Source organism: Anolis carolinensis, chromosome 2 (assembly GCF_035594765.1).
Source record: "Anolis carolinensis isolate JA03-04 chromosome 2, rAnoCar3.1.pri, whole genome shotgun sequence".
NCBI lineage: Eukaryota > Metazoa > Chordata > Lepidosauria > Squamata > Dactyloidae > Anolis > Anolis carolinensis.
The window spans coordinates 17,092,039-17,101,645 of record NC_085842.1 but is presented as its reverse complement, the minus strand read 5'-3'; the positions used below and the strand labels follow the sequence as shown (position 1 = coordinate 17,101,645).

Sequence of the window (9,607 nt, the reverse complement as noted above, 5' to 3'; positions counted from 1 at the left end):
ACCAGCTCTTAGGATCCCTGGGAGTTGAAGGCCAAAACACAGGTTGAGAACCGCTGCGAGAGCCCGTGTGGCTCGTGTCTGAAACCCTTTGCCGGGCTTTTTGCTACTCAGGCCTTAGTGAATCCTACCGATCTTGCCAGAAAGCCATCCTATCCAAGGTAGGCTTAATCATCGTCCTGCCCTTGTGTGACATTTTTAAGTCTCCTGTCACTGTGTTGTATTTGGCCGAATCACTTTAGGCAGAAAGGACTGGATATTCCTATTCCCATTCCTTTGGGATCATAGGCACCTATTCTCCTATTCCTGCCAGATACTATCTAAAGCGATCACAGACATTAGGAGGTTTTTAGCAGTATGCTCTGCTAAATTTCTCTTCCAAAATACAACCTCTGCTGTGGTTTTTGAGGCCACTTTTCCCTCAGAAAGAGCTTTTCCCCTCAGGAGTCCTTTTCACAAAATGGCGCCCCCTGGTGACTGCAAGCTCTGTGTTGTCGAAGGCTTTCATGGCCGGGATCACAGGGTTGTTGTATGTCTTTCGGGCTGTGTGGCCATGTTCCAGAAGTATTCTCTCCTGACGTTTCGCCCACATCCTTGCCATAGATGTGGGCAAAACGTCAGGAGAGAATACTTCTGGAACACGGCCACACAGCCCGAAAGACATACAACAACACTGCAAGCTCTCTTTGCAGTCAAAATGGCTTCTTCTTCTTCTTCTTCTGAGGTAACCTTTCCTGAGCAGCTGAGAGGAATAACGGACACTTCGTAGCTCTACTCTTTCTGAGGGGCTTGAGTATGTAAAATGGCACTTTTAAGCTTTATTTTGAAAGCTGGCAAGATCCTAAAACAGCACTTTATCTTCTAAAGGTCGGAAAATCTAAAACTGTACTTTTATCTTTGAGGGCAGGGTAGACAGCACTCCCGCTCCTCAAGGATGGAAGAATGAAAATACAGTAGAGTCTCACTTATCCAACACTCGCTTATCCAACGTTCTGGATTATCCAACGCATTTTTGTAGTCAATGTTTTCAATACATCGTGATATTTTGGCCCACCTGCTAAATTCGTAAATACAGTAATTACTACATAGCATTACTGTGTATTGAACTTTTTCTGTCAAATTTGTTGTATAACATGATGTTTTGATGCTTAATTAAAAAAATTCATAACCTAATTTGATGTTTAATAGGCTTTTCCTTAATCCCTCCTTATTATCCAACATATTCACTTATCCAACGTTCTGCCGGCCCATTTATGTTGGATAACTGAGACTCTACTGTACTACTTGTTCTGTCCCCAGCACTTGTTATTTGGAAGGCGTCTGGAAAGCAGGGAACCGATCAAATGCTACACATTTGAGGTAAAAACAATTTATTAAATTATTAAATTTATTAAATTATGAATTATTAAATTTATTAAATTATGAAATTTATTTATTTTATTTATTCATCGTATCAGAAGCAAAACTGAGGGTATAGTTGTAATGTTTTTGAAAACACAATCAAAGTTAAAAACTTGGCATTATGCTAAATGTCCTTTGACCCGAATCTGGCCGCTTGGAGTGCCTCTGGTGTCGCTGTAAGAAGGTCCTCCATCGTGCACGTGGCAGGGCTCAGGCTGCATTGGAAGAGGTGGTCTGTGGTCTGCTCTTCTCCACACTTGCGTGTCATGGGCTCCACATTGTGGCCCCATTTCCTAAGATTGGCCCTGCATCTTGTGGTGCCAAAGCACAACCTGTTCAGTGCTTCCCACTCTTCTATGTGCCCGGGAGGGTCTCTCTCATCCAGTCTCAGCCATGGGTTGAGGTTTCAGGGTTTAGCCTGCCACTTTTAGACTCTTGCTTTCTGATATGTCGACCACGGTATCCTTCTGGAATGCCTTGCTGGAATGGGGCTGGGAGGTACTGTTTTACAGTGGCTCCAGTCCTTTCTGGAGGGCCGTACCCAGAAGGTGTTACTGGGGGACACCTGCTCAGCTCCACAACCCTTGTCTTGTGGGGTCCCCCATGTTGTTCAATATATACATGAAGCCGCTGGGAGAAATCATCCGGAGCTTTGGGGTGTGGTGTCATCTGTACGCAGATGATGTCCAACTCTGTCACTCCTTTCCACCTGTCACTAAGGAGGCTGTTCAGGTCCTGAACCGTTGCTTGGCCGCTGTGTCGGATTGGATGAGGGCCAACAAATTGAAATTGAATCCAGACAAGACAGATGTCCTCCTGGTCAGTCGTAAGGCTGAACAGGGAATAGGGTTACAGCCTGTGTTGGATGAAGTCGAACTCCCCCTGAAGACACAGGTTCACAGTCTGGGTGTTCTCCTGGACTTATCAGAGCCTGGAACCCCAGGTCTCAGCGGTGGCCAGGGGAGCCTTCGCACAACTCAGACTTGTGTGCCAGCTGCGCCCGTTCCTTGGGAAGTCTGACTTGGCCACGGTGGTCCACGCTCTGGTTACATCCCATCTAGACTACTGCAATGCTCTCTACGTGGGGTTGCCTTTGAAGACGGCCTGTAAGCTCCAATCAGTACAACGGGCAGCAGCCAGATTGATAACCAGGGTGGCATACAGGGAGCGTACTACTCCCTTGTTAAGCCAGCTCCACTGGCTGCCGATATGCTACTGATCCCTATTCAAAGTGCTGATTTTGACCTATAAAACCCTAAATGGTTCTGGTCCAACTTACCTGTCCGAATGTATCTCCTCCTATGAACCATTAAGAACGTTAAGATCGTCTGGGGAGGCCCTGCTCTCGGTCCCACCTGCCTCGCAAGTGTGGCTGGTGGGAACGAGGGACAGGGCCTTCTCAGTGGTGGCTCCTTGTCTGTGGAACACTCTCCCCCATAACATCCGGCAGGCCCCAACTCTCTTGGTCTTTAGGAAGAATGTAAAGACATGGCTTTGTGTGCAAGCATTTAATGAGTAAACATATTTAACATGGTCTGAACTAAGGTCTACGTGCAAGGTTTTTGGAAGAATGGAATTAAGTAATTATATGTTTTTAAGCTTGTATAATGTGATTTTATTAATTACTGTTAATTGTTCAAATGTATTGTTGATTTTTATTGATTTTGTTGGGGCATTGAATTTTGCCAGTTGTTGTAAGCTGCCTTAAGTCCCTTCGGGTGAGAAAGGCAGAGTAAAAATGTTGTAAATAAAAATAAATTTTGTCGTTATTGCTATGGCCATGCAATAAACAGCTTCTTTCAGTTTGAAGATCCAACTTTCATAGCATCCTTCCTCGCCCTTTCCACTGGAGGGAGGCTAGTATTTTCGACTTTGGATTGAAGGAGTACCTTTTGCATCTTTGCCCCTTCAACTTCATAAGAGCAGAAGGGACAGGGCTAAGGCTTTGCCCCTCAGAAGATCCTTAAAAGGTCAGGGTGCAGGAGGCTATGAAGCAGACAGGTAATTAGGATTTCTTTAATGGCACGACAGTGATCATGTTTCCTCTCAACTTCTTTTTGGCACGCTAAACATACCCAACTTTTTAAGCTGCTCCTTGTAGGGCATGGTCTCCAGATTGTTTTGGTCTCCCTCCTCTGGACATGTTCCAGCTTGTTAATATACTTATTGAATTGTGATGCCCAGAATTGCATGGTATTGTAGGCGAGGTCTTACTATAGGCCCCATTTTTCCCTTGATCTAGAGTAGTGGTGCTTATGGCACTCCACTAGACACTTATTTCCAGGATAAAGCGGAACAATTGGTGAACACCCTTTGGATTCGGTCACTTAACCTATAACAAATCCACCCAACAGTAGTATTAGTCTAGCCTGAATTCTAATACGATATTTGAAAGAAGATCACGGGGGACCTTGTCAAAGGCCTCACCGAAATCCAGATATACTACATCCACAGCATTCCTTGCATCTACCAAGCTTGCAACTTTATCAAAAAATGAAATAAGATCAGTCTACCATGACTTGTTTTGGAAAAAATCCTTGTTCACTTTTAGTGATCATAGCATTCTTTTCTAAGTGTTCACAGACTGCCTTCTTAACAATCTGTTCCAGAATCTTTCATGGTATTGATATCAGGCTGAATGTAAGGTAATTGGTTGGATCCCCTCATCCTTCTTCAATAGCCTTTCAAATTAATACTGACCACTATTAAAACATCAGGTTGTTTGAAGAGCAAGTAAATTGAGTCATGCCGAGAATGATGAAAAGTAATAGAAAACAGTGGACAGGTACCAATAATTCACAAAAGCTTAGTTGAACGGATCCTATATTTTAGAACAGTTTTTCCCAATATGACAATTTCTAGACATGTTACATTAGCAATAACCCTTGCAAAATCTTAATAGATTGTTTTCTAGTCAGTCTGGAGAAAAGATCAAGGTTGAGGAAAGTTGCTTTAAAGAGCAATACTAATATAACCTCATTTCCCTGTTTGAATGATTAAAATTGCCTAATTAATTTTCAGCCAGGACATTGCAAGCTCATAACCAAACAGATGAAAATCATTCAGATTCTTTCCTTTAGACCTTTGCAAATAGACTCAGTGCAAAATCATTCCATGAATATCATCACATACAGAAAGAGACCCAGAATTCTAAACAAGCCTTTTCTTCAGGTTAAACTAGATTTTTACCTATATATTTTAAGAAACACCATATGTCTTTGGACATTTAATACACACAAACACACACACACACCTTTGATTGATTATTTTTTATATGTTATTGATAGGACAAGAAAGATTCACAGAAACCAGTAAGCATGAATAGACAGAAAACAAATTCTCAGTGATTCTTTCTTAGTTATTTCATACAAGAAAATTCAGTACCACATACATATAACTACATGAAACCCATTCCCGCACTTCGAATCAAAAATCTCAATTATATGTATTTTTAACCCTGAATATATATGATAGGAAATATTTGCATTAACCAGAATACATGAATGGATGAAAAATCCAGAAATATATTTCCTTTAGCTCTCAAAATATTATCAGCTATGCTTAATGAGATATTGGTCAGATTATTATTTAATAGGAGATAGAAGCAGACAAGATAAGATTATAAAACCGACGGGATTAAATGTGCAACAAAGAAGCCAGTACAGATTGAACAATAATATCCCGGAGGGTATTTATTATATGCAATTAAATCGTTTAATATTGGTATTCTTAACAAATATAAAGGGGTCTGTGTAACGGCTCCAGAATGGAAAACTCATAAATTTGACTGACTGACCTTGAAATCCAGACTATTTTGACTACACTGATACCCTTCTTCCAAAACAAAAAAGCCTCGTGGCGCTCTGGGAAAAGGAAGGAAACTAGAGATGGTGCCCTAGGAAATCCGCCCCCTTGGAAACAAATTTGGTGGGGAGGAAAGGAGTGGAAGAGCTCACACCAAAGAGCTGGCTAACGAAACCCTAGACTGACGAAGGGAAACGTGGAAGGAAAGAAAGGAGAAGGAAGTGACTCGGAATTTATAAAAATCGGACTGGGAGGACTTGGGACAACAGGAACCAGTGAGAAAGAGCGATCTAGAGTGGCAGGTAACTGCGAATAATCAATTTTAAAAATAAAAACGGAACGATATCAGTGGATTACCAGAAAATTAAGGATCCCCTCCCGACCTAATTAATTATATGATATTATCAACTTTGTATTAATTGGAACTAAAAGGGGGGAGGTGATTAAAACTTAAATAACTTAAATAAAGAGGGGTAAATAAGAAGAATATAATAACCATAATGAAGACTAACGAACAGATGAATGTTTGAGAGACAGTGAGGACAACGAGGATAACAAGGACAGTGGGACAGTGGGACAGCGGACACTAGACGACGGTGGAGAAAGGAAGAATAAAAAGAGAGAAGGAACATTGGATGGTGCGTTGACTGGATTAAAGTTAAAGAAAATAACAAAGGTGCAAGTTTAAAATCCTTGGTTTTAAAGTTAAAGGAAACTAAAGGTGCAACCCTAATTTGTGGGAGAGTGTGGAAATACTGCATGGAACATTAAGACATCTGGAACAAGAGGGAAATAAGTGAAAGACCCTTTTGAGGCCTGCGAAAGAGAAGACATCAATAAATATAAATAAGGAAAGATAAAGACAATGACATCTACTAAGCCAAAAGACATTAAGAGCTTACCAAGTTTGCCAAACCCCAATTTGGGAAGAAGAAGCTCTCTGTCTGGAGACACAAATATGAATGACCTGATGCGGGAAATTCAGAAAATTTCTCAGAAACAGGATTGCCTGATGAACGAGCTGTGAAAAGATATACAGGAGATGGCAGAGAAACAAGAAGTACAACAAAAACAAAGAAGAAATGTCGGAAATGAAAAAAGAAATTAAAGAAGAAATAGGGAGATTTAGAAGTGAACTGACAGAGGCTATAGGGGATATCAAGGAAATAAAAATGGAAAATGCTAAAAGAGATAAAATTCAAACTAATGTGCAACAAAAGATGGTAGCACTTACTATTAAAAATGAAAGGCTGGAAAAATTACAAGAAAAGTTTGACATTAACGAAAAAGAATTCCAGTTAAGATTCAGAAACATAAAAGAACAAGTTTCGGAAAATATAAGACAAATAATGGTCCAACTAATTGCTAAATGCTTGGAGCGTACAGAGCAAGAAATAGATGGAGAAACTGATCATACCTTTCGTGTGCAAACCAACTATGCTAAGAGGAATAAAGTCCCCAGGGATACTATTGTGTATTTTGTCAAAAGAAGAATCAGGAATGAAGTATTAAAACAAAACAGCAAGAACCCAATTTATTATAAAGATACGAAAATAGCAGTATTAAAGGAATACCCACTTGCTACCCTAGATAGACGTCGCAAATATTTTTTAACGGATGAGCTAAAAAAAAGACAAATAAGATACAGATGGGAGAAGTATGAAGGGGTCATGGTTACCTATAAATATTGGCTAACATCAGAAGAAAAAGCGAAATATTTTTTGAAGAAGTTAAACAAGGGAAAAGAAATGAAAGAAGCCAAGTCACCACCACCATCCCCAAGCACAAAGAAACCAAAGAAACGTAGATTTTACTCTCCGGAGGGCGAACCACTAGAAGCAGGCGCGCAGTTGACAGATGATGATGAGGATGATGATGGAAACCTCGATGATTTGGATAAAGACAAAAAAATAGATGATGAGTGATTTTGAAAAACAAATAAAATGCTACTCAAACAATACCAATGGTCTGAATTCACCTAATAAAAGAAAAAGGTTCTTTAATAAGATTAGTAAAGGGAAGTATAACATAATAGCATTGCAAGAAACCCACATTGCTCGAAAACATTCTACATATCTAAAACAAAAAAAATTAGGGAACGAATTTTTTTCCTCGGCAGAAGAAAAAAAAAGAGGTGTAGTCCTTTATGTAGACGAAACTCTACCATCGGAATTAAAATTTAAAGACCAAGAGGGGCGCATGATTGGTGTAAAGACAAAGATTGGCTGTAATAATGTATTAATTTGTAATATTTATGCCCCAAATGGAGCTAAAACACAATTCGTAAAAGACTTGAAAGAAAAAATAACCCAAGACGAATATGACTATATAATTATGTTACGAGATTTCAACGGGGTAATAAATGTTAAATTGGACAAAACTTATCAAAAATCAAAAAGAATAAAGGAAGAAATAGGTACCTTACCTAAAAACGTTATCTTGTTATAAGAAGAATTAGGACTGGAAGATATATGGCGAGAACGAAATAAAAATCAGAAGGATTACACCTTTTATTCAAATCGACATCAGAGTTGGTCGAGGATATATATGATTTGGACTTCAAAAACACTTTCCACAAAAATTGGAGTAATTCAAATTCTTCCCAGCGATATTTCGGACCATAATGCATTAGAGATGATTATTAATTATAAAAGACAAAATTGGAAATGGCGATTAGATAACAACTTAATAAAATTGGAAGAGGATGTGCTTAAAAATAAGAATATAACTAAGGATTTTTAAAATTCATGATACAGAAGAAGTAAAAATGCAAACTGTTTGGGATACTTACAAGGCGGTTATGAGAGGCCATCTAATACAGCAAAATTCTAGGAAAAGGAAGTGGAAAGATAAGAAACTGAATGACATTAAAAGAGAGATTGGACTACTGGAATCTCAACTGAAAAGTAACCCTAAGGATAGTAAAACTAAAAACAAATTGGATATCTATACAAAAAAGTTAAATAATTTGGAATTGGAACAATTGGCGAAACAAATGAAATACGTAAAGCAAAATAATTTCGAAAACGCTAATAAAACAGGGAAGTGGTTTGCCAGACAAATTAAGAAGAAAAGACAATCATAACATATTTCCAAAATTAAAGCTGGGGAAAAACTGTTGGTTACAGATAAAGATATTCTGGAACATTTTAAGGACTATTACCAACATTTATATACAGAAGACAAAATAGATAGAGGAAAAATAACGGAATTTTTATGTAAACAAAATCTCCCCAAAATATCTGATGAACAAAGAGAAGCACTAAACAGAGAAATATCAGAAGAGAAAATTATCAAGGCTATAAAAGATTTAAAAATAAACAAATCACCAGGACCGGATGGGTATTCAGCCAATTTTTATAAAGTTATGAAAGAAGAGACTGTCCAGTTTTTGAAAAGACTAATGAATGCGGCACTAAGGGATAAAGAAATTCTGGACACGTGGAAGAAAGCCGAAATAGTAATGTTAAAAAAAGAAGGTGCGGATCTAGAAGAGGTTGCAAATTATCGTCCAATATCCTTATTAAATACGGATTACAAAATTTTTTCAAATATCCTAGCCAGTCGATTAAGGAATTTTCTAAAGGAATGGATAGGAGAGGACCAAACAGGCTTTCTCCCGAACAGAAGCATTAAGGACAACGTAAGAATTATAGTAGATACCCTGGAATATTACGAACATCATCATCAAAAAGAACTGGCTTTACTCGATTAGATCTAAGATCGTTCTGATGTTATCACTTGTTTTTCGTTGGGGTAGAAATCCTGATTGTTCTTCTTTTATACAGGTTTTCAAAAAATCTTTTAATCTGTTTGTTAATATGCTTGCAAATAGTTTGTAGTCCACATTCAACAATGAGATAGGTCTATAGCTTTTCATATTAGTGTCTGGCGAATTCTCTTTATGGATCATTGTTATCGTTGCTTGCTTCCAGGTCTGTGGGATTTTGCATTCTGACATTGCTTGGTTCATGATAATTTTTAAATGTGGAGTAAGAATTTCCTCAAATGTTTTATAATATGCGGCAGTCAGTCCATCTGGACCTGGCGCCTTCTGAGAGTTCAAATTTTTAATTGCGTTTTTAATTTCTCGATCCGTAATTTCTTTATTAAGATCTCTTTTCTGTTCCTTCTGTGGTCCTGGTTAGATTTTGTTGTTCTAGAAATTTTATTATTTTATCCTCTTCTATGTTTTCTTTTTTGTAGAGGTTACTGAAAAAATTTCTGAATTGCTTCAATATGTCATCCTCTCTTGTGAACGTTGCTTCTTTAGTTTTTATTATATTTATATATGGCTTTTCTTTTCTTTTCCTCAGTTTCCTCGTTAGCCACTTGCCTGGCTTATTAGCATTGCAGAAGTGATATTGTTTTATATATATTATGAAGAGGAAAAACAGAAAGAAAT

The 9,607-nt window shown here is 38.3% G+C and overlaps 1 protein-coding gene across 1 annotated transcript in view; it reads right to left on the bottom strand.

The window, feature by feature from the left end:
- Positions 1-9,607, bottom strand: part of LOC100556920 (zinc finger and SCAN domain-containing protein 2) — a 44,710-nt gene that overhangs the window by 12,763 nt on the left and 22,340 nt on the right. The window lies entirely within an intron of this gene.